Source organism: Ranitomeya variabilis, chromosome 3 (genome assembly GCF_051348905.1).
Source record: "Ranitomeya variabilis isolate aRanVar5 chromosome 3, aRanVar5.hap1, whole genome shotgun sequence".
Classification (NCBI taxonomy): domain Eukaryota; kingdom Metazoa; phylum Chordata; class Amphibia; order Anura; family Dendrobatidae; genus Ranitomeya; species Ranitomeya variabilis.
In genome coordinates, this window is record NC_135234.1 from 115,068,328 (window position 1) to 115,093,194 (window position 24,867).

The window sequence follows — 24,867 nt, forward strand, 5'->3', positions numbered from 1 at the left end:
GTCTCTGCACTATGTCAGAAGGCCCCTCTTTCACTTGGTAATGACAGGGACAGGGTCTGAAGCAAGTAGGACGGCCATTACTTAGAACATAAGTCTTAAAGGAACTCACACAGTCTGCGTGATGCATCCTATTCAGGCACACATCTCCTACGATTACCCAGCCTAAATCAAGTCTCTGCGCGTATGGGGCATTATCGGGACCGTTGCACTGCTGGCGCACCTTGTGCATCCTAAGGACGTCTCTCCCAAGAAGGATTAGTATTTCTGCATTCATGTCCATGGGAGGGATCTCACTGGCCAGGTGCCTTAAGTGGGGATGATGATAAGCGGCCTCAGGCGTGGGTATTTCCTCTCTCTCATCTGGCATATCATTGCACTCAATCAATGCAGGTAAGGGAAAGCTCTTTGTGCCCTTAATTGGAGAGATCATGTACCCGCTGGCCCTTCTGCCCGTGGTGTCTACCAGGCCGGAACAGGTCCTGAGAGTGTAGGGAGTGGCCGGTGTCTTTATACCAAAGATGTCAAAGAACTTGGGTTTTGCTAGAGACCTGTTGCTTTGTTCATCTAACATAACGTACATGCGGACAGCCCCCTCTGGCTTCCCCTCTGGGTAAACACTGGCTAAGCATATTTTGGCACAGCATTTGGGACCGGATCCCTCCCCACAGACTTCAGTGCAAGAGGATGAGACTGTTGCTTTAGCAGCTACTGGCCCCTCACCCTCCCCGCCATGGACTGGTACAGGACTGGAGGCAGGGGTATGCTGGGCAATTCCAGGAGCTAAGACAAGGTGCATGGCTGTTACATGTCTATTGCTACTGCACTCAGCACATTTGACTTCTACCGTACAGTCTTTGGCAATATGGTTGGTAGATGCGCAGCACCTGTAACATATTCTATGTTTCTTTAACAACTCTCTGCGCTCTCTCAGAGGCATTGCCTTAAACCCCCTACAGTGATGAAGAGAGTGAGACTTGCCATGGAGTGGGCACTCTCTATTGGGATCCCTTTCCCTCGGGGCAGGGAGAACTGATGTAGCAGGAGGGGGCATGGCAGAAGGGATGTCAGTTTTCTTGACGGATACAGTCCTTCTAATGTCTCTGCGTTTTGGTGTGGTGTTGTCATACCTTTTAGCGGCAGATGGTGGCATTGGCATGTCAGGATCGGTGTAGACGAAACTGGGGTCATTTCTCACCCGCGCTTGATTCTGGACAAACCTGCAAAGGTAAGAGAAAGGGGGAAAAGACACACCATAATCTTCCTTGTACTTGAAGCCTTGTATTGTCCATCTCTCCTGTATGCCATGTGGTAGTTTCGCTACTATGGGGTTCACACCAAGAGCACTGTCGAGATATCTCAGACCAGTTAGGCGTGGGTCAGCCTTAGCAAACTCGAGTTCCGTCAGTAAATCGCTGAGATCCTGAAGCTTGCGAGTTTCCCTCATCTGGATCCTAGGAAAGTTCTTAAGTCTGTCGAGCAAGGCACGCTCAATGACCTCCGAGCTGCCATACGACTCCTCAAGCCTTTTCCAGGCGGCAGCGAGACCCGGAGCTGGGTTATCCATGTGCACTGACCTTAGCGGTTTGATGCGATTGGTAGACTCTGGGCCAAGCCAGTTGATGAGTAGATCAAGTTCTTCCTTGGCAGTGAGGCTTAAATCTGCGATTGCAGCCTTGAAAGTTGATTTCCAGGCCCTAAAGTTCTCTGGACAGTCATCAAACTTGGAGAGGCTAACCTTGATCAGCTCCCTGCGTATCATGTACCTGGCAAAGTCAGACAGATCTGACCTCTCGTTCCTTGTTGCCGCTGAAACTTGTAGTCCCTCTTGGACGGGTAAGTCGTTTGGCGTGTAAGGCTGAGCTGTACCAGGGTGGAATGACGTAGCATAAGGGTTGAGCTGCGGTTTAACCTCTGTGGTGACTGGTGGCTGTAGCTTGAACTGTGGCGGTGCGCTGGTGTTCACCTTGTGGTCTGCTGCAGATGAGATCTGCTGATGTGTAGGCACATTTAAAGATTGGATTGGAGGTGGCGCCAGTGTCTGCGGCACTGCGACATCCGGTTTAGGCGGTTGCATGAGATCGCTGGTAGGAGGCATGGAGGCTGATTGGTTCAGCACGTACTCAGCAGTGCGATCAGCCGGGCTAACCTCCTCTGTAGGGAGAAAACAGTCTGTATTAGTGCACTGGCCCAACGCTTGTTCCAGGACTTTTACTTTAGCGAAGGCAGCGGCCTTTTCCTTTTCTGTATGGAGGATTTTCAATAGGGCATCTGCTTTTGCCTGTTTGGCTTGGGCCTCTGCTTGTGCTTGTTTGGCTTCAGCCTCTGCTTCTGCTTCTTTCTTTGAGAAGGCACTCCTTACCTCTAAGTCTGCAGCGGCTATTTGCGCTTGGATGAGTTGGTCACTTAAGACTGACCTCCTGGAACTAGTAGTTCTGCTTGACCGTAATGATCTGGCTGTCCTGATGGTTTGCTTGGATGCAGCAGATCCGTGTGATCTGGTCTCCTGTAAATGGGCGATGCGGAGGTCTGCTTTAACCTTGGTGTTTTCCACTGTCCCCTGCCTCTGCTGGCTCAGTTCTTCTATTTGGGCAAGGGTTAGTGAGGCATCTGGAACATTACTACTTTTCAGAAAGGTGGTATACTTGGTAAGAAGCCTCTCATAAGATTCCTGCTTGGCAGATAAACGGTTAATGAACGCTGTTAATTCTGCTGTATCATCACCGTGAGGGAAAGCTGAGATGCATTGGGAGACTCTTTCCCACAGTTCACTTAAGTTTCTTTCATATTCACTTTTTGTGTACATGTAACTTTCCACTGCCTTTGTGGATGGGTGGAGTGCCCTTTTAGGTTTTGTGGCTGCATCTGCACTCTCTGTGACTTCTGTGCACACAGGAATGTCCATCACTGTCACTGCATCGGCAAGCGAGCTTATATCAGACATTTTACTTCACTTTGCAATAAAGATGTACTGTCACTTTAAATCTTTTTTGAGGCAGAAAGCAGGGCTTTAGATGATGCAAGAAAGGAATACAGTCTATGATTAATCAAGATCTCTTTGAGCGCGTGGCGGATGGCGCGGACTGTAGATGGCAGCAAGCTGTGATTTCAACATGTGCTCTCACAAATGGTGGATGATAAGTCACAGTCACTCATAGATAAGCAGATTGTATGACAAATCGGATCGGATTATCACTTAATTGAGGGCAGATGGGTTCTGATTGTGTCTTGAACAGTTGTGGGCACCATGCGGCTGCTGGATGAGGCACACACAGGCAGGTGTCGTATTACATATTACAGTCTCTGATTTGCGCTGGGCTGCTGAGGCTTCAGGCGGCTTATGACACACACACTATGCGGTGCTGAGAATCTTCTCACAAAGCTTTCCTCCTGAATATACTGAAATGTCTTTTTACTATTCTGTCACGCGTCCCTCACGTATGGACTGTCCTATGCTCAGCCTCATGAGAACGTTGCCATGTGTGGGAAAACTGCATGCAGATATTACTCGAGTCGTACCTGATTCTTCTAGTACATCTGTATCCACAAGACAAGGAGTCAGGGAGTAGATTACTTGGCAGTTTATTTTGCCTTGAAGCAAATCACGGTCCGCTAGGTAAAAAGACAATTCCTTTGCCAGGTCAGAAAGTATGACTTCCTTAAATGTTCACAATTACAGCAAAACAGACAGGAAGAAGAACTGGTTCTAACCGGGAAAGCAAGGTCTCCACCCAGGTCATTAACATATACACATATACATGTTGAACACCAAGATGACCACTGGGTGGCAGCAAATCATAACAAGTAAGAACACAATACAAACTGAATGGGTTACAAAACAACTAGGGAAAACCAGACAAAATAATAATGTAAATACATTTGAATCTGCCACTGCGTGGCAGCACACATACTGTTAACAGTTGTGATGGAGAACAAAGTCAGTGACTCTGTCACTTAGCCCAGCAGGCCATGGGTATCATTAGAAATATTGGTCTTGTAGAAAATCTTGCTTTCCTCCATCCAGTAATATGTTCCATCTGGTGCTTGGGGATGGAGACCGCATGGGCCTGTGTGATGTCAAATGCCAGGGCTGAATTTCAGTCCCAGTCCGTACCTGACACGATTGTTCTCCATATGGCCATCCGTGTGTAATGCGTTTGCAATGCGATGATGCCTTTTTCTCACACCTATGTATCCGTATGACATCAGTATGGCTTTACATTTCTCACTGCTTTTCCCCATTGAATTTAATGGCACAATGGGCTGAAATGAGGAAAATGCTTGCGTTTTTGTCGCAAGCTAGACAAATGGTGTCCGAATTTTTCTCGCACCCATAGGCTTGCATTGGCGAGTCTCGGGTGATATACGCATACAATTGCAGCATGGTATAATTTTACAAGCACGTCAAATATGCTTGAGAAAAAAATACGCTGATGTGAGCTGCCCCATAGATTAACACTGGTCCGAGTGCTATGCGATGTTTTCTCTCATAGCACTCATCCGTATTCTACGGTAGTGTGACCCCGGCCTAATGCTGAGCTGCCGTCAGTCAGTGCCACACCAGCGCCGCCCCTATGACTGAAAACCAAATGTTACTGTGAGGAATAAAGTTAATTTCCTCTCACTAGCTAAGGCTACTTTCACACTTCCGTCGGTACGGGGCCGTCGCAAACCGTCGGCCCGACATACCGACGGACGTTGTGCTAAATTTAGCATAATGTGGGCAGCGGATGCAGTTTTACAACACATCCGCTGCCCATTGTGATGACCGGGGAGGAGGGGGCGGAGTTCCGGCCGCGCATGCGCGGTCGGAAATGGTGGACACATCGCACAAAAAACATTACATTGAACATTTTTTTGTGCGTCGCGTCCGCCAAAATACGACGGATCCGTCGCACGACGGATGCGACGTGTGCCCATTTGTCGCGATCCGTCGCTAATACAAGACTATGGGCAAAAAACGCATCCTGCAAGTACATTTGCAGGATCCATTTTTTGCCCATAACGACAGATTGCGACGGAGGACAAAAGACGGAAGTGTGAAAGTAGCCTAAGCGCTAGGTGCAGGCAGGTTCAGAACACTATTAACCTGCAGACTAACCCCATAGCTGCAGGTTAATAGCACTTTTTTCATGTGACAGGTTCCCTTTAAGCTACGTGTTGGTGTGCTGTCCGATTTTTTTTTTATCAACAGCATACACACCCATTAAGGGTAAGTTCACACAGGGCATTTTTGCGGCTTTTTTTCTGCGGCAAAACCTGATCTTCTTGGCAGGAAAGAAGCTTTGCCAAAAAAACAGGTTTAGGGTACGTTCACACAGGACTTTTTTGCTGCGTATTTTTGCTGCGTATTTTTGCTGCGTTTTTTTTATGCTAATTTTCAGCTGCTTTTTACAGTACCAGCAAAGCCTATGAGATTTCAGAAATCTCATGCACACACATTGGGTTTTTGTTTGATCAGTATTTTCTGCTTTGCTGCGTTTTTTGGACATAGAGCATGTCACTTCTTTCAGCGTTTTTGCTGCGTTTTTGCACCCATTGACTTGAATGGGTGATGGAAAAACGCTGCAAAAACGCAGCCAAAACGCATGTAGCATTATTTGCTGCGTTTTTTGTGCAGAAAAATCATGGCCAGCAGGAAGTGATCTCACAGCCAAGACAGAGCTTAGGGGTGTGGTTAGTGAGGTGTGAAGAGCCATTGTGAGGTGTCCTGATTGTGATCTACTGTGAGGGAGTTTCTCACTAGGTGTTAGCCATGTCTTGGTATAGGAGGATGAGCATTAATGTTTCCCAACTAATCATGGAGGTAATATTTTTTTTAATTTGTGATATATCTATCTATCCGATTGTTTGCAATGGTACACTTTGCGATGCTCATGTGCTGTTATGTACATGTTCATGTGTTCTGCATGTGTATGTTTGTATCTTCCTTGTCATGAATGTTGGCTTCATTTTATCTTGCATTTGGTAATTACTTTTTCATTTATTTTTCCAAGGTGGAAGCAATGCCTGTAATTTGGGATGTAGCTTGCCCAAACTACAGTGATCGTCAAAAAAAGGCCGATGCATGGCATGTAATTCGCCGTAAATTGTTCCCCCGCTGGGATGAAGGCGCTGCTAAGCTCCACTGGGGTCACTCAACTTTATTATCATGCACAGATAGACAAAAAAACGCACAAAAAAACGCATCTATAAGCAGCTGAAAATTGGCATAAAAAACGCAGCAAAAATACGCAGCAAAAAAGTCCTGTGTGAACGTACCCTTAGGTGCGTTTGTTGTTGCGTATTTGGTGCGTTTTTTGGTGTGTTTTTTTTCTCTTTTTCCAGGCTAATGTCCTTGGATTTTCAGCAGCAAAAACGCAGCAAATATTGATACCTGCGTTTTTTCAAGACCCATTCAAGTCAATGGGTGAAAAAAGCTGAAGAAACGCAGCAAAAACGCTGAAAGAAGTGACATGCTCTATGTCCAAAAAACGCAGCAAAGCACAAAATACTGATCATACAAAAAAACAATGTGTGTGCATGAGATTTCTGAAATCTCATAGGCTTTGCTGGTACTGTAAAAAGCAGCTGAAAATTGGCATTAAAAAAACGCAGCAAAAACGCTCTAGGACCTGCTGTAAATCTCACTCAGATCCGTCATTTTCACAGATGTGTGAATAGATCCATAAAAGACTATGGGTCTGTGTGCCGCTCAATAAAAAACTGGGCACACAGCACACGGACGTGTGAGGCAGCCTCTGACAGACCCACTCTATAAGTCAGTGGGAGCAGTCAGCTGTGCAGGGCAGGACTTCCTCGGTCCCAGTGCATTCTGGGAGCTACAAGCCGGACTCCGTGCTGCTAAGGTATTGTACTAACACTGTCGTCCATTGTGTCAGCTGCTTATTGTTTCCCGGGGTGATGGCTTACAGTCAGGAGCTTCAGCTCTCCGTCCATGACAGGACACATAAATTCCATTAACCTCTGGTTTTCATATGTGTCTATTTATGAAAGATCAGCAGTTGTCCGTCCATAAATCCAATAACACACGAGGCATACATATAAATTAGGTCGTGTCTTATGAAAGTTGTACAAGTTCTTTTCCAACGTCTCGACCCATGTTTTTTAATATACGTAATGAAAATTGGATTAGCCTTTTTACAGAATGATCCCGGTAAACAGACCTTCTTGGCTAAAAAATGGGACGTAATTTTAATTTAATTTTTTTTTTCAAATGCCAGAAAATATTGCAGAAACCTTGGCAAAGCTGTACGTTCCTAGCCAGGGTTGTATATTCTCCAAAAGGGTTCTCTAGCCTAAATAGTTTGTGTCTATTTTTCACTTGCTCCATTGTTTTATGATATATGAAAACAGGCACAATCTATGTGTCTTTTCTGGCTTGGTCGTTTCAGTTTACGCCAAGGCGCATATTTCTTGTCTGCTTTTTATTATATAAATCGATATTGTACATAACAGCCTTGAAAAATGTGCTGCGGCCAAACATGCAGAAAAAACCTCATGTTTTGTCTATTGGATAATAAAGCAACCACGCGTCTCTGCCAAATCCACTCACTTTTCATGTTTCACTTGTCACACAATAAAGGAGAAGTCTCCATGTTTTTTTAGACGTGGTATTAGGACGCCGAGGTTTAATGGTGTGCACAGGGCTGTGCTTGGCATAGATGAAATGTGCCGTAATTATGATGCAAAATGTGGAAACGTTTTGTAATGTGGCGCCGGAGCTAAGATTTTAGTTGATCCAGCTTGACAACTGTTTTACTGCAAGATCACATGGCATAACAAAAATTCAGGGTTTGGACATTGCCTTCAATATAGTAATATACCCTAAGCCACTGGCAGAAACATGTGGTCCCCTGCGTAAGAAATGTATGCAGTTCTATAGCTCATCATAATGTATAATTCCAGCTGCTTTGGAGGTAGAAGTGGGCCCCATACCTCTTGGGCCCCTGTGCGGCCACACAAGTTGCACCAATGATATATGTGCCCCAGCCCTAGGCTCAAGAGCATGTATGACCAACCTCAAGGCATAGATGTATGCAACACATTTTCCCCTTGAAGCAACAATTCTAAGGGTGCTTTGTGACACTTTTATACTATGTTCTCAGTGTTCCCATCGGAGCTACAACAAAATCCTCTGCAAAACCGGATTCAGGAATAGGTGCCGACTTGACCATAGACTATAATGGTGCCGACAAAGAGAAAATGTTCTCTGCTGTGTATCGTTTTTGGAAGTGTGCACCTACTAGAGAGGGACACCCAGACGCAGTCTACTACGTTTGATTATCAACCTCCAGTAGGCACGCACTCCTGAAAATGATGCACGACAAAGCGCATGTTCACTCTGTCGGCATCATTTTATACTCTATGGTCCCATCGACGCCTATGCCTGAATTCCATTTTAGGCCGGGGTCACACTTGCGCGTGTGATGCAAGAAACTCGCATCAATACTCGGCACTAGTGATGAGCGAATATACTCGTTACTCTAGATTTCTCGAGCATGCTCAGGGTCCTCCGAGTATTTTTTAGTGCTCGGAGATTTCGTTTTCATCGCCGCAGCTGAATGATTTACATCTGTTAGCCAGCATAAGTACATGTGGGGGTTGCCTGGTTGCTAGGGAATCCCCACATGTAATTAAGCTGGCTAACAGATGTAAATCATTCAGCTGAGGCGAGGAAAACTAAATCTCCGAGCACTAAAAAATACTCGGAGGATACCCGAGCGTGCTTGGGAAATCTCTAGTAACGAGTATATTCGCTCATCGACACTAAACATAATAAAATGGTACATAAAGAGTAAGAATACCGTCTCACAGTGGCACTTTTGTCGCTACAACGGCACGATCCGTGACGTTCCAGCGATATCCATACGATATTGCTGTGTCTGACACGCAGCAGCGATCAGGGACCCTGCTGAGAATCGTACATTGTAGCAGATCGTTTGGAACTTTATTTCGTCGCTGGATCTCCTGCTGTCATCGCTGGATCGGTGTGTGTGACACCGATCCAGCGATGTGTTCGCTTGTAACCAGGGTAAACATCGGGTTACTAAGCGCAGGGCCGCGCTTAGTAACCCGATGTTTACCCTGGTTACCATCGTAAATGTAAAAAAAACAAACCGTACATACTCACATTCTGGTGTCCGTCAGGTCCCTAGCCGTCTGCTTCCCGCACTGACTGACTGCAGGCCGGAAAGTAAAATCAGAGCACAGCGGTGACGTCACCGCTGTGCTCTGCTTTCACTTTACGGCCGGCACTCAGTCAGTGCAGGAAGCGGACGGCAGGGGACCTGACGGACACCGGAATGTGAGTATGTACGTTTTTTTTTTTTTTACATTTACGATAGTAACCAGGGTAAACATCGGGTTACTAAGCGCGGCCCTGCGCTTAGTAACCCGATGTTTACCCTGGTTACCCGGGGACTTCGGCATCGTTGGTCGCTGGAGAGCTGTCTGTGTGACAGCTCCCCAGCGACCACACAACGACATACCAACGATCACGGCCAGGTCGTATCGCTGGTCGTGATCGTTGGTAAATCGTTTTGTGTAACGGTACCCTTAGGCCGGGATCACACATGCGAGAAACTCAGACGAGTCTCGCATCTTAATACCAGGCACTGCCTCCAGAACTCGGGAGCGGAGCGTGCGACTGCATGTATTTCTAGGCAGCTAAACGGTCCGGTCTGAGTGCCGGCGGCAGTGCGAGACTCGTGTGAGTTTCTCGCAAGTGTGACCCCGGCCTTAAATGCAATATCTGTTTAATTAAAAAAAAATAAAATAAAAAAAATAAAGAAATGGTGTGGCTCCCACGCAATTTTCTGTACCAGAGAGGGAAAGCCAGTGACTGGGGGCCAGTGTTTATAGCCTGGGAAGGGGTTAATACTCATGGAGCTTCCCAGGCTATGAATCTCAGCCCGCAGCTGTATACTTAGCCTTTACTGGCTATTAAAATAGGGGGGCCCAAAAAAAAAAATGAAGTGGGGTCCCCCTATCATTAATAGCCAGAAAAGGCTATGCAGACAGCTGCGGACTGATATTCATAGCATAGAGAGGGACCATGGCTAAAAATACCAAACCCCAGCCGCCCCAGAATTGGCACACCTCTAACATGTGCGAATTCCGGCACTTAGCCTCTCCCTTCTCACTGCCCTGTAGCGGTGGCACATGGGGTAATAAGGGGTTAATGTCACTTTCCTACTGATATTAAGCCGGCTTAGTAATGGAGAGGAGTCAATAAGACACCTACCATTATTAATCATATAGTTGGTAAAGCGTTAATAAAACACACACACGTGCAGAATAAAGTATTTTAATGAAATAAAACACAATACACATTTTTCCCATATTTATTCTGCCAATCCAAACGATGCCATGTCCCGATGCAGTCCATTTAATAACGAGTGTCCCACGACTATTCCAGCTCTGCTACATCTGGATGCCTGACAACTTTCCGGCAATCACCTACACTCAGCTGACCGTGAGAGCTAGCCTAGGGTGACCTGAGGTATCCCCGGTCTCGTGCATGGCAGTTCTCGTAATAAGCTAAGTTATCTTGAGAACTGCCGTGGACACGGACTTCCGGCGGTGTGTCGGCTAAGACATTATGTAAATTAGTAGACATGCATAGTAAGCTGCGTTTTTGCAGTTATTATGCATGTGAGTAATCATTAGATGTGGTTTTGCTTGCCAGTCCTCAGTGGAATCCTTTCCAGTTCGAGTTTGAAGTTTCCTGACAGGTAGGCCCAAGTTCAGCCAAGTGTTGAGCACACTCCTTGGTTTTCTGCTTTATCTAGGACCAGACAAATTCATCCTGAGCATACCGGTTAGGGGGATTCATTGCACTGGCCCCCTCAGTCTGCAGAGCCCTTCCTGTAGAGACTCTTTTGGGGTACTTGGAGACTCAGCCACTGGTGGTTAAAAGTTGACTTCTGGTTCATTTCCTGTCCCATTAGAGAGCGGCACCAGCTTCTCCGGCCCTACAAACTTTCCGCTGAGGCCTATTACTGTCGCCTCCGCAACATCCCTGGATGGTTTCCCTTGATTTGGACTGGCCAGCAGATGGAGGTCTCTCCTCATTAACGGCACATCCTGCTAGGGCTCTTCGGGAATTTCTCTGCTTCTTATTATACCCACATTAAAAATGAAGATAGTAAAAGAATAAATTAAAAAATACACCTGGTATTGCCGTTTTCAGAAAAGTCAGATCTATCGAAATATAAAAATTAACCCGTAAATGAAGAAGGAAAAAAAAAAAATCAAGAACGGTAAAATTGTTTACAGCTCCATCAACCAAAAAGTGAAACTTTACGATACTCTGAAAATGGTGAAACAACCCAAAAAATGGTTTTTTTGCAAACTTCTGTTTGTTTGTTTTTTTCACCACTAAAATAATTAAAATCTGGCCATCTTTGGTATCACTGTAACCATACTGAAGAGCAGAATCCAACTGTGAGGTTGTGTAACACCCCAGGTTCCTGGTTGTTACTGTGGCATTGCTTTCCTCACGGGGAGAGTGATGTCACGCTTGGAAGCGAGAAAGGACCTCTTTTATCAGGTAACCACAAGCATACAACATGTTCATACTCCAGGCCAGAAGGGCGAGATCTGATCCAGTTTGTGGGTGGTATATATACACTATGTTCCAAATTATTATGCAAATTACATTTTTCTCAGATTTTCCTAAAAGGTCGGGGCAAATGACAGTCAGTCTAATAAAAGTCATCACCCGTTAGATTATACATTGAATTTTATTGAGAAACCTCCCAATGATAACAGTATAATCTCCAAAATGAATAAAAACTCAAAATGCACTGTTCCAAATTATTATGCACAGTAGAATTTCTAAACATTTGATATGTTTTAAAGAACTGAAAATGCTCAATTGTGGAATTTGCAGCATTAGGAGGTCACATTCACTGAACAAAAAAGCTATTTAACGCCAAAACATCCTAACAGGCCAAGTTACATGTTAACATAGGAACCCTTCTTTGATATCACCTTCACAATTCTTGGATCCATTAAACTTGTGAATTTTTGGAGAGTGTCTGCTTGTATTCCTTTGCATGAAGTCAGAATAGCCTCCCAGAGCTGCTGTTTTGATGTGAACTGCCTCCCACCCTCATAGATCTTTTGCTTGATGATCCTCTAAAGGTTGTCTATAGGGTTGAGGTCAGGGGAAGATGATGGCCACACCATGAGTTTATCTCCTTTTATGCCCATAGCAGCCAATGACTCAGAGGTTTTCTTTGCAGCATGAGATGGTGCATTGTCATGCATGAAGAAGATTTTGCTCCTGAAGGCACATTTCTCCTTTTTATACCATGGAAGAAAGTTGTCAGTCAGAAACTTTATGTACTTTGCAGAGGTCAATTTCACACCTTTAGGAACCTTAAAGGGCCCTACCAGCTGTTTCCCCATGATTCCGGCCCAAAACATGACTCCTCCACTCCTTGCTGACGTCGCAGCATTGTTGGGACATGGTGGCCATCCACTACTCCATCCATCTGGACCATCCACAGTTGATCGACACTCATCAGTAAACAAGACTGTTGGAAAATTAGTCTTCATGTATGTCTGGGCCCACTACAACCGTTTCTGCTTGTGAAAACTGTTTAGCGGTGGCCGAATAATAGGTTTATGCACCACAGCAAGCCTTTGAAGGATCCTACACCTTGAAGTTCTAGGGACTCCAGAGGCACCAGCAGCTTCAAATATCTGTTTGCTGGTTTGTAATAGCTTTTTAACAGCTGCTCTCTTAATCCGATTAACTTGACTGGCAAAAACCTTCCTCATTCTGCCTTTATCAGCACGAACACGTCTGTGCTCAGATTCAGCCAGAAATCTCTTCACAGTATGATGATCACGCTTAAGTTTTCGGGAAATATCTATTGTTTTCATCCCTTGACCAAGGCATTGCACTATTTGATGCTTTTCAGGAAGAGAGAGATCCTTTTTATTTCCGATATTGCTTGAAACCTGTGACCTGCTTAATAATGTGGAACATCATTTTTAAGTAGTTTTCCTCTAATTAGAATCACCTGGAAAACTAATTATCACATGTGTTTCAGATTGATTTCAGTGATCCATTGAGCCCTGAGACACAATACCATCCACGAGTTTATTTGAAAAACAAAACAATTAAATCTTTACGACACTGAAATCCAATTTGCATAATAATTTGGAACACAGTGTGTATATATATATATATATATATATATATTTCTTTTTTTTCATTGATATGGAGGGAAAGTGAGTTCAGTTAGGGCTCATTTCCACTTGCGAGAAACACGTCCGTGTCTCGCATGCGGAAACCAAGCTGTGGCGCCGGCACTTTGGAGCGGAGCGTGCAGCTCCATGTTTTCCTATGCGGCTGCACGCTCCGCTCTGGAGTGCCGGTGCCACAGCTTGGTTTCTACATGCGAGACACGGACGTGTTTCTCGCAAGTGGAAATGAGCCCTTAGACTGACAGAGGTGAAAGTCAGGAAGACTGAAGGGGCCATGCAGCCACGAGAAGTGCTGCAGCTCCCGGTAAGAGACAGAAGAGAAGGAAGAACAGATTGTAGTGAGCGTGCAGGAGAGTGAAGAACTGGGGAGTTAGCTGTGACTACCTCCCTACTGAGTGCAGACACCGGTAGCCGGAAGACCGGGGTTGTGAGGGACTCCACATCTCACAGCAGAAACCGGCAGGACAGCTGGATTACAAGTCACCTGTCTGTGCTTACACTTGAGGACACAGTAGCTCATAGAGCCTGGGTCGTGAAAGAGACCCTATAAAAAGGCTTGAGCTACCTGAGTGTCCTGGCAACCTGGAGGACAGAGAGAACACGTGAGGACCTTGTGAGAGGCTTAAGGCAGCAAAGGACTACACCACAGCGCTAGAAGGAAGGCTTCTAACCCCACCTGGTAAGGGGGACTCCCAGCTCGCTTCCAAGCTGGCTGGACCATACATGCACCTGTGATCTGGTACCCTGGACTGTGGCTGCCTGAATCCTTTAGTAAACCAGGTAAAGAGACTGCAAACCTGTGTCCTCCGTTTCTTGCTACATCATTCACCATCTCTATCTACACTCTGGGGGCCCAGCTTCACATGTGGAAAGCCATAGCTGCCATAACATCACCTTAGTGGACCCCCTTTTAGCAGCGTCTGTCACCTCTGACCAAGAACCACAGGTGGCGTCACGAACACAAACTTTATTCCTAACTCATTTAAAGACTTTTCCCTTAACATGGGCGCCCAGGGCCACGGACCAGGTCACCGCTGCCGTGACACATCCCTTTAAGTTCCGTACCCAGTAAAGAGTACCCCACGGCCCTGGCCGGCGTTCCACATGTTTACCACAAAATGTACACTGTAAAAACAATTCCCAAAAAACAATGTTAGAATTCTGTTTTGTTTATTTTTTTTTTCTTTTTCACAATTTCTCCCTCCTTGAAATTTTTTTTTTTTCCTGCTTTCCAGTACACTCTGTGGTAAAGTGAATGGTGTTATTCAAACGTGCAACTTGTCACTGTGGACAGAAAAACAAGAATAGTAAGAAGGGGGTTGAAACAAAAACGTAAAAATGTAAACTAGCCCCATCATAAAGGTTAATGTATATGTATGAACATATATTGGTTCTGTATTTGTGAGTATGTATGTATGTATGTTAGCACTAGTGCCGGAGTTAGTGGGGATGTGGGGTGAAGTGCCATTTGTAAGTGTGTATGTATAGCATCCACTTTTATAAGTACCGCCAGTGCAGACAAGCATTTGTATGTGTTAAGATGTCAGCAATCACCCAATGTATCAGTAGAACGACTGGAGCAAAAAACATTCTCTGCAGTACATTGTGCAGTGTAAACAGGATATTTATCGGTCGTCCATGACCGCACCACAGGGAGAGGAGATCCACCCTTCAGGAACAGGAAACCTACAGATGCATAAGGGCGGCACCTCTCCCACGCATCAGTTGGTTTCCTGTTCCTGGAGGACAGGATGCCGTACAGACATCTGTACTTCATCTAGAATACCCAGGCCTGCTGTCCGACTCAGGTAGCGAGGGGGTCTCCTACCTCGGTCAGTGCGGGTCCCTGGAAGCGCCATGGTGGGTCCAGGTAGGGCTCCACGACAGTGAGTGGAGCAGGTGGAGCGGAGTCCGGAGGATGTCCGTCTCTGGGTGCCAGCGATGGAGGTATTTTCCCCCCCCCCCCCCCGGGGGTCTGTCCAGTTTTCCCTGTGCCTCTGGAGCTCCTGCCTCCCGTCGGTCATCCTGCCTGGGGCGCCTGGCATAGTGATGTGCGGTGGGGTCGACCGGCGGCACGGTGCCACAGCCTCCCTGCTTGTCCCTGTGCGCTCTTTTCGCCACCGGAAGTGACGCGGCAGGGGGCGGGACCGGAAGTCAAGACGCCGCTATGCTGCGGCCACGTGCAGCGGTGGCGTGGGGGGGCGGTTGGGAGCTATGGGGGGACTGGCGGTGACCTGCATGGGGAGGGGGTGGAACCCCTGGCCACGCCCCTGCTAACACTCCGGACCCGGGGGGAGGTCTATTTAAACTGCACAGAAGGCTGCAGGGCTGCTTGTGAGCCCGGCTGCAGGGCTGCTTGTGAGCCCGGCTGCAGGGCTGCTTGTGAGCCCATCTGCAGCAATGGATGAGCCAGAAGCTCCCGTCGGTGTGCTGGAGCAGGACAGAGCCTCGGAGAGGTCCCATGCAAACCCCCAGCCGAAGACCTGCGGATGCAGTGATCAGCCCAGTCGCAGGACCTCGTCTAGACTGAAGGATACGGTTCGCTCCCCCAGTAATCCGGTACCTACCGCTGCTGCCTGGGTAAGAGACCTTTGTGAACGTACCCTGATGCAGTCTTTTCCTATGATTTTTCCTCAGGGGAAAAAATGCGCTGGTAAAGTATAGAATAAGGAGTGTGCACTATGTGGTCGCCCTCTGCCAGACGCGTACCCTAAAAGACTGTCAGTCGTGTGTGCGACAGATGGTAGGGAGAATATATATATATATATATATATATATATATATATATATATATATATATATATATATATATATATATATATATATATATATATATATATATATATACACACACTCACCGGCCACTTTATTAGGTACACCATGCTAGTAACGGGTTGGACCCCCTTTTGCCTTCAGAACTGCCTCAATTCTTCGTGGCATAGATTCAACAAGGTGCTGGAAGCATTCCTCAGAGATTTTGGTCCATATTGACATGATGGCATCACACAGTTGCCGCAGATTTGTCGGCTGCACATCCCAAAGATGCTCCATACAAGGCAGGATGGATCCATGCTTTCATGTTGTTTACGCCAAATTCTGACCCTACCATCCGAATGTCGCAGCAGAAATCGAGACTCATCAGACCAAGCAACGTTTTTCCAATCTTCTACTGTCCAATTTCGATGAGCTTGTACAAATTGTAGCCTCAGTTTCCTGTTCTTAGCTGAAAGGAGTGGTACCCGGTGTGGTCTTCTGCTGCTGTAGCCCATCTGCCTCAAAGTTCGACGCACTGTGCGTTCAGAGATGCTCTTAGGCCTACCTTGGTTGTAACAGGTGGCGATTTGAGTCACTGTTGCCTTTCTATCAGCTCGAACCAGTCTGCCCATTCTCCTCTGACCTCTGGCATCAACAAGGCATTTCCGCCCACAGAACTGCCGCTCACTGGATTTTTTTTCTTTTTCGGACCATTCTCTGTAAACCCTAGAGATGGTTGTGCGTGAAAATCCCAGTAGATCAGCAGTTTCTGAAATACTCAGACCAGCCCTTCTGGCACCAACAACCATGCCACGTTCAAAGGCACTCAAATCACCTTTCTTCCCCATACTGATGCTCGGTTTGAACTGCAGGAGATTGTCTTGACCATGTCTACATGCCTAAATGCACTGAGTTGCCGCCATGTGATTGGCTGATTAGAAATTAAGTGTTAACAAGAAGTTGGACAGGTGTACCTAATAAAGTGGCCGGTGAGTGTATATATATATTTATTTATTTATAGCGGCAGTACTAGTTAAGTTACATACAGTTCTTTCCGCTCCCATAGGTGGTGGAAGAGTCTCCCGATTTTACTTCAAACCTTAGAGAAATCACCAGGAGAGAAGTAAAAGATTCCCTAAAATCCTTGTCCCAAGGGGAGCCTTCCAAGAGGAAAAGGGAACCTAGCGTTTCAGACTCAGACTCGTCTACCGCTCCTGGGAAAGAATGTAGTTCAGAAGCCTCCGTCTCCTCTGCATCCTCTTCAGAAGAGGATTCTAATCGATTTTTCTTTCTGCTAGACCAGATGGACAGGCTGATTTAAATCGGTCAGATCCACCATGGGGGTGGCTGACGAAAAACCAGAACTTTCGGCGCAAGACCTAATGTTTGGCTGTCTAGACCCGAGAAGGCGTAAATAATTTCCACTTAATGACAAAGTTCAGAACCTAATCAAAAGAGAGCCAGAAAAAAAGGGCTCTCTGCCACCTGCCTTTAAACTGAGATATCCCTTTGACGACCCCTTGGTGAGCATGTGGGATAAGGCACCAAAATTAGATGCAACGGTGGCTAAGGCTTCTAAAAAATCCTCTATTCCCTTTGATGACATGGCTTCTTTAAAAGATCCACTTGAAGGCAGATTTGTTTCTTAAAGGGACTTGGGAGATGTCAGCTGGTGCTCTAAGACCACCAGTAGCTGCGACATGCGCAGCCAGATCAATGATGGTCTGGCTGGACCAACTAGAATCTAAACTAGAAGATGGAGCCTCTAGGGAATCCATGTTAAAATCCCTGCCGACAATCCAGAATGCCGCTGCTTTTCTCGCTGAGGCGTCCGCAGATTCTGCAAGGATGGCAGCTAGGGCTGCGGGGCTATCAAATGCGGCACGCAGGGCCGTATGGCTGAAGTGTTGGCCCGGCGACATTCAGGCCAGATCCCGTCTTTGCTCTATTCCGTGCGAAGGAGAGTACCTGTTCTGTCCAGTTCTAGACGAACTGCTGGAGAAGGCCATCAGGAACCATCCCGTGAGATCAAAAGGCCACCCCAATGACTAGACGCCCCGGTGGGCGAAATTCACGACCTGCTCAGTAAGAAAGTCCTATCAGAGGTTCCGGAAGGAGAATGGGGTAGAGGATTCTACTCTCCTCTGTTCCTAATAACGTAAACCAGACGACTCCTTCAGAACTATTATCAACCTTAGGGCTCTTAAAAATTTTCTGACCGTACAACCGTTTAAAATGGAGACTGCTAATACCGCAATAAAATTACTGTTTAAAAACTGCTTTATGGTGGTGTTGGATTTAAAGGACGCCTATTACCATATCCCCATTTATGCAGGCCACCAACGATTCCTGAGGGTAGTGGTCCAGTTAGATGGGGTGGTCAGACATTTCCAGTATAGGGCCCTCCCTTTTGGCAAATCTGTCACCCCCCCGGGTATTTACTAAGGTCATGGCTGAGGTCATGGCCCACCTACATGAGTCTGACATTCTGGTAATCCCCCTAACTCGACGATCTCCTTATCTCGGGTAAAATAGCGGATCACTGCTTAGAGCAATTACAAAAAGTAATGTCTGCCCCGGAGCGACTCGGATGGTTACTAAATGTCAAAAAGTCCCGGTTACAGCCCATGAAAGTGCAGCACTTTGTTTTTTTTTTGTTTGTTTCCCCCCCCCCCCCCCCCTTCCCCTCTTCCTGACCTTGGATTCCCAGGATCAGGAATGCCGTTGATCTCACGAAAAAATAGAACGCCTCCAAAAACCTCACCAATCCCTTAGAAAAGTGATGTCTCTTTTAGGCTCTCTCTCGTCCTGCATTCCAGCGGTCCGATGGGCCCAGTATCATACAAGGATACTTCAGGGCGAGGTATTATTGGAACACAGAATTTTGGGGGGTCACTTAGAGAGCCATCTGACCTGGTCCCAAAACAATATTGTATCCCTTGAATGGTGGCTAGACCGAAATAACTTGTCCACAGGGGTCCCCTGGGAATATAACGTAACCCGTATAATCACCACAGACGCTAGCCCTTCTGGTTGGGGGCCTCACATGGGTGAAATTAGAATCCAGGGACTTTGGGACCATCTTCAGACGGAAATGTCCTCTAACCTGAAGGCGTTAACGGTGGTGGAGCAGGCAGTTAAGACTCCTTGTCTATCTACAGGGCCAAGACGTGTGGATATTCTCCGCCAATCGGGTCACCGTGGCAAATATCAATCATCAAGGTGGAACCCGTTCCAAATCCCTGATGAACGTGGCAGATCGTCTGTTCCAGCTAGCAGAGCAACACTTTCTCTCGTTGATGGCTCTTCATATAAGAGGGATAGAAAATACTATGGCGGATTACTTAAGCCGCAACACCTTGAGGCAGGGAGAATGGTCCCTAAACGACTCCATCTTCAACCTCATTGTGGAAAGGTGGGGTCAACCGGAGGTGGATCTTTTCGCCACAAAGGAAAACAAGAAAGTGAGACAATTCTGCTCTCTGAACCCCAGAGAAAATCCTCTGTCAGTAGACGCCCTCCTCACAGACTGGAACTTCAGGCTAGCTTACACCTTTCCTCCCCTGTCTCTACTTCCTCTGATGAGGAAAATCAGGAAGGACAAGGCCAGAGTTATAGTAATTGCCCCCTTTTGGCCCAGAAGGATGTGGTTTTCATGCCTCAGGACCATGTCCATATCCGACCCATGGGTTTTGCCAGACATCCCAGATCTCTTATCCCAGGGCCCAGTCTACCATCCTCGGGCGGTTGGCCTTTGTCTGACGGTGTGGATTTTGAGCGGTCGCTATTAAGAGATAGAGGTTTCTCTCCGGGCCTGATTAACACTCTGCTGAAGAGCAGAAAAATAATCACCACAAAAATTTGTCAGGATCTGGAAAAGATTTCTTCTAAACTCAGGGGTGGTAGCTGGTCAATCAACACCAATAGACCAGATTTTGGAGTTCTTGAAAAAGGGGTTGGATATGGGGTTATCCCCAAATACTCTTAAAGTACAGGTGTCAGTCTTAGGGGCCCTCTTTGGCTGCAACATTTCTGAAAATTACTGGATCAGTAGATTCATCAAGGCGACAAAAAGGTCTAGGCCAATGGTGACGAATAGGGTCATGCCGTGGGACTTTAAACTTAGTCCTCTAGGCCATGACAGAAGACCCATTCAAGCCAATTTCTTCAGCCTCTAATAAAAACCTGTCTCTTAAAGTAGCCTTCCTAGTAGCCCTAACGTCAGCTCGTAGGGTAGGCGACATCCAGGCGTTATCCAGGCTTCCCCCTTACATGTAACTTAGGGATGATAGAGTGATACTTTCCCCTGATCCAGCATATCTTCCTAAAGTAGTGTCCAGATTCCATAGAACACAGGAGATAGTTCTTCCATCTTTCCTCCCTAATTCTACTAATGATAAAGAAAGGAAACTACACACTCTAGTTGTAAGAAGATGTATCTAGCAGTGACTGATCCTTGGAAGATAGATAACGCCCTATTCGTGTCCTATCAGGGTAGTAGGAAAGGTCATAGAGCATCAAAATCTACACTAGCTAGGTGAATCAGGGAGGCAATTTCGCTGGCATACATCTCAAAGGGCAAGCCGGCGCCTGAAGGACTAGCGCATTCCACTGGAGCTATGGCTGCCTCGTGGGCGGAGAGGTTAGAGGTGTCGATCAACCAAATATGTAAGGCTGCTACTTGGTCTTCTCCAAACACATTCTATAACCATTATAGATTAAACCTGGGTGCTTCCTCGGACCTCTTTTGGTGTAAGGGTGTTGCAAGCAGTAGTCCCTCCCTAAATAGTTTACACTCTGTAATTCTCTCTGTGGTGCTGTCATGGACGGTTAACGGTGTTTTTCGGAGTCCATGACAATACCCGTACATACCCTCCCGTCTTCTTAAGTTTTGGGTGTACACCCCTTCCTTTTTTATATAGTCCACTCGTGGTGAATAGTTAGCAGTAGTATCGTTGTATATAAAATATGCTGTTAACCTTGGTGGTCCTCTTGTGCTGTGTGAACCAACTGATGCGTGGGAGAGGTGCTGTCCTTGTGTATCTGTAGGTTTCTGTTCCTGAAGGGCGGATCCCCTCTCTCTGTGGTGCTGTCATGGACTCCGAAAAACACCGTTAACCGGTGAGTTTCTAAGACTATTCTACCAATAACATATTGTAAAGAGGCCGGTAAACAAGCACCACATGATTTCAATATAGTTGATTTATGCTCATTTAACACTCTGAAATTGTTTTTTGTAAATCGCCATATATTTTCCTGTGCAATATGTAATCATTTGAGAATTTACTTGTCATGTTCATTTAATACAGGGCCACAATTTGTATAAAACCCTTCTGTACTGTGTGCATTATTGCCAATCTAAGTTGTAACTGTAGTTCTAATCAGGGGTGAACACTGACAGCTTGGGGCCCATGTGCAAGAAATGTCTATGACCCCCCCTCCTTTTATGGCTACAAATATATATTCTCCTTTTATTATGTATATTACCATCCCCTATTACACAGTGCCCTTTCTTGTTATGTACAGCGCCGTCCCTTACATATTGGATTATTTACAGCGCCGCCTGTCTTTATTACATACCGTCCTGTCTTGTAAGATGTATAATGCAATGACGGCTGATGGAGCATGGGAAAGCTTCTTTTCTAATGGAGGAGCTAATGGACTGGTCTTCTGGTCACAGGCTGCTCCATCAGCAGTCATTTTACATCTAACTAGACTATGTAATAAAAGAAAAAAATTGCAAGAATAAACTAAGTAAGAGACAGCACTGTTTATAACAGCAGAGGTAGCTACTGTATATAATAATGGACGGCACCATATATAACTAGAAAGGATGGTACGTAATAAGGGACGGTGTTATACATAATAAATGAGTATACTATGTGCTATGCATAATGTAGCTACATTCCTGTGTCGGTGTGCTGTTCGGTTTTACAGACGCATTGAGCATGTCCTATTCTGATCCTCAAAATCAGATCAGAACAGGACATTTCCTGACCCTCAAGGATCTCATTCTCAGAGCTGTGATTTTCATGTTTGTGTGAATGGACCTATAGAGCGCTGGACCTGTGTACCATCTAATTTAAAAAAAAAAAAAAAAAAACTGGATGCACACGGACATTTCACACAACTGTAAGAATGTAGAATAAGGGATTTTAAAAATAACTTTATCACTCCGAGTCATACAGAACAGATATAAAGCAATATTTACATCCAGGCACTTGACGCTGACTTCTTGTCTGATTAGAGCTCCTTTCTCCTGTTTCTTCTCCATCCGGGCCCTGGGCCACCCACCAAGCGGCGGGCTCCCACCAATATAGGGATAAATATCTCAAAACATGTAAAATACACGTCTCTTTGCTGTGAAAAGTTTCTAATGATGAGGAATATTTAACAAAAGAGAAACTATTGAAAGTGTAGGGACCTGGCTATGGTCCTACATCTCAGTGGCTGGCGCAGAGTGGCAGAGTCCTGGCACCTGACCTGCGTCAGCATCCACTGACCTGGCTAGCCAGACTTCCTTAGTACCCTCCCTGTACCTAATGCTTAGCTTATGGCATGCGGCAGCCTTCTCTGATCCCAACAGAAGCTTCTAGGTGCTACCTATTCAGCTATATGATCGCTCCCTCGGATTAGATCAGATGAGAGTTTGTTCAGCTACCTTTTGAGGAAGGAGGTGGAGCCACGATGTCGGTGCGAGAAGAGGCTTCTCCACCGCGGAGCGCGGTAGGACTTCACTCTGGATCTTCAGTCACTAAAGATCCAGAGGTGAAGTGGTTCAATCTTCACAGTGTCGCGGTGGGTGAGTATGATCTGTCTGTGTGTGTCTGTCTGTGTATCTTTCTTGCAGCTCCTGTCCTACACAGTACCATACTGTATATACAGGTCCACACTATATCCTGCATTAGTGTGTCTGTGTATTATGTATGTATATAGTGTGAACCTGTTTACAGTATATTGCTGTGTATACACTTTATACAGCCCCTCAGCCTCTATTCTATATACAGCCAGCACAGCAACAGCCTCAGATATTTACGCCTGGCAGCAGCCCCTCATATATATACAGCCCAAGAGCAGCTTCTAATATATACAGCCCAGTAGATATATATACTATTGAACCCGTTCTACGCCCGGGTGGCGAGCATTTATATTGGTATATGGTCTCCATCCTGGTATGTGTTGCTTCCATCCTGCGCCCTAATCTTGTCATGTGTTGCTGCCATCTTGCGCCCCCATCCTGTCATGTGCAGCCCCCATCCTGTTTTGTGTGCCTCCATCTTGTGATGTGCTACTGTCTTCCTGAGCACTCATCCTGTCACGTGCTCCCATCCTGTACCCCAATCCTGTCATGTGGTGGTCCCATCCTGTACCCCAATCCTGTCATGTGGTGCTCCCATACTCCGCCCCAATCCTGTCATGTGCTGCTACCATCATGCGCCCCCATCCTGTCATGTGCTACTCTCTTCCTGAGCCCTCATCCTGTCATGTGCTCCCATCCTGCGCCCCCATGCTGTCATGTGGTGCTCCCATCCTGCACCCCCATGCTGTCATGTGCTGCTCCCATCCTGCGCCTCTATTTTGGTTATGTGCTGCTCCCATCCTACCCCCCCGTTCTGTCATGTGCTGCTCCCATCCTGTGCCCCCATGCTGTCATGCGCTGCTTCCATCTTGAGCCCCCATTCTGTCCTGTACTGCTCCCATCCTGCGCCCTTATGCTGCTCGTATCTTGTGCCCCCATCCAGTCATGTGCTGCTCCCATCCTGCGCACCCGTTCTGTCATGTGCTGCTCCCATCCTGAGCACCCATGCTGTCATGCGCTGCTTCCATCTTGAGCCCCCATTCTGTCATGTACTGCTCCCATCCTACGCCCCAGTTCTGTCATTTGCTGCTCCCATCCTGCACCCCCATCTTGTCATGTGCTGCTGCCATCCTGCACCCCCCTTCTGTCATGTGCTGCTGCCATCCTGCACCCCCGTTCTGTCATGTGCTGCCCTATTCTGTCATGTGCTGCTCCCATCCTGCGCCACCGTTCTGTAATGTGCTGCTCCCATCCTGTACCACCGTTCTGTAATTTCCCATCCATATGCCCCATACGCTGCTCCATAAAGGTTGATGGCCCCCATAAGATGCTCCATAGTATATGCCTCATATGCTGCTCCATTATGGTTGATGGCCCCCATAAGATGCTCCATAGTATTATATGCCCTGTATGCTGATCCATAAAGGTTGAAGGCCCCCATAAGATGCTCCATAGTACTATATGCCCTGTATGCTGATCCATAAAGGTTGATGGCCCCCATAAGATGCTCCATAGTATTATATGCCCTGTATGCTGATGCAATAAAAAAAAAAAATAACATACTCACCTATCGTCGCTGGGCGCCGAGTGCTGGGGGGGCCTGAGCAGGCAGGGACACCGGTGCGCTGTGGGGGTCAGGTGCCGGAGTCGCCGCTAGCTCAGGCCCCCAGCACTTGCTATAGTCAACTGGCCCTGATCCAGTGCTGCGTGCCGCTCCGTCTTCCGGGTCCTCTGCCTGTGACTGTTCAGTCAGAGGGCGGCACACATTAAGCGCGCCATCGTGCCCTCTGAACGTCACAGGCAGAGGATGTGGAAGATGGAGCAGCGCGCATCACTGGAACGGGACAGGTGAATATAGCATACTCGCCCTCCTGGCACGTCCCTGCTTCTCCGTTGGAGATCGCGGTGTGCGTTCAGTGCTTACGCATACCGCGATCTCCTGGGAGCGTCACTCTGTGAGGTCCAGACTGCGCCGGTGCTCGAGCAGTCTATAAAGGTGTCGGACAGGCTCCCAGCGTTATATTATAGATATATACAGCTCAGCAGAAGCCCCACATACATGTACAGGTCCTTCTCAAAAAATTAGCATATAG

The 24,867-nt window shown here is 46.7% G+C and overlaps 1 protein-coding gene across 4 annotated transcripts in view; it reads left to right on the forward strand.

Annotated features, from left to right (window-relative positions):
- The first annotated feature begins 6,716 nt into the window (after positions 1-6,716).
- The window catches only part of METTL27 (methyltransferase like 27), a 129,080-nt gene continuing 110,929 nt past the window's right edge, over positions 6,717-24,867 (forward strand). For 2 of the 4 annotated variants that reach the window (XM_077294552.1, XM_077294548.1), the window contains exon 1: positions 6,717-6,845. The gene's annotated coding sequence lies outside the window, so the exon portion shown is untranslated. Of the gene's footprint in view, positions 6,846-14,452; positions 14,529-21,041; positions 21,097-24,867 lie in introns of those variants that run through there. The other 2 variants (XM_077294549.1, XM_077294551.1) reach the window with 2 other exon arrangements.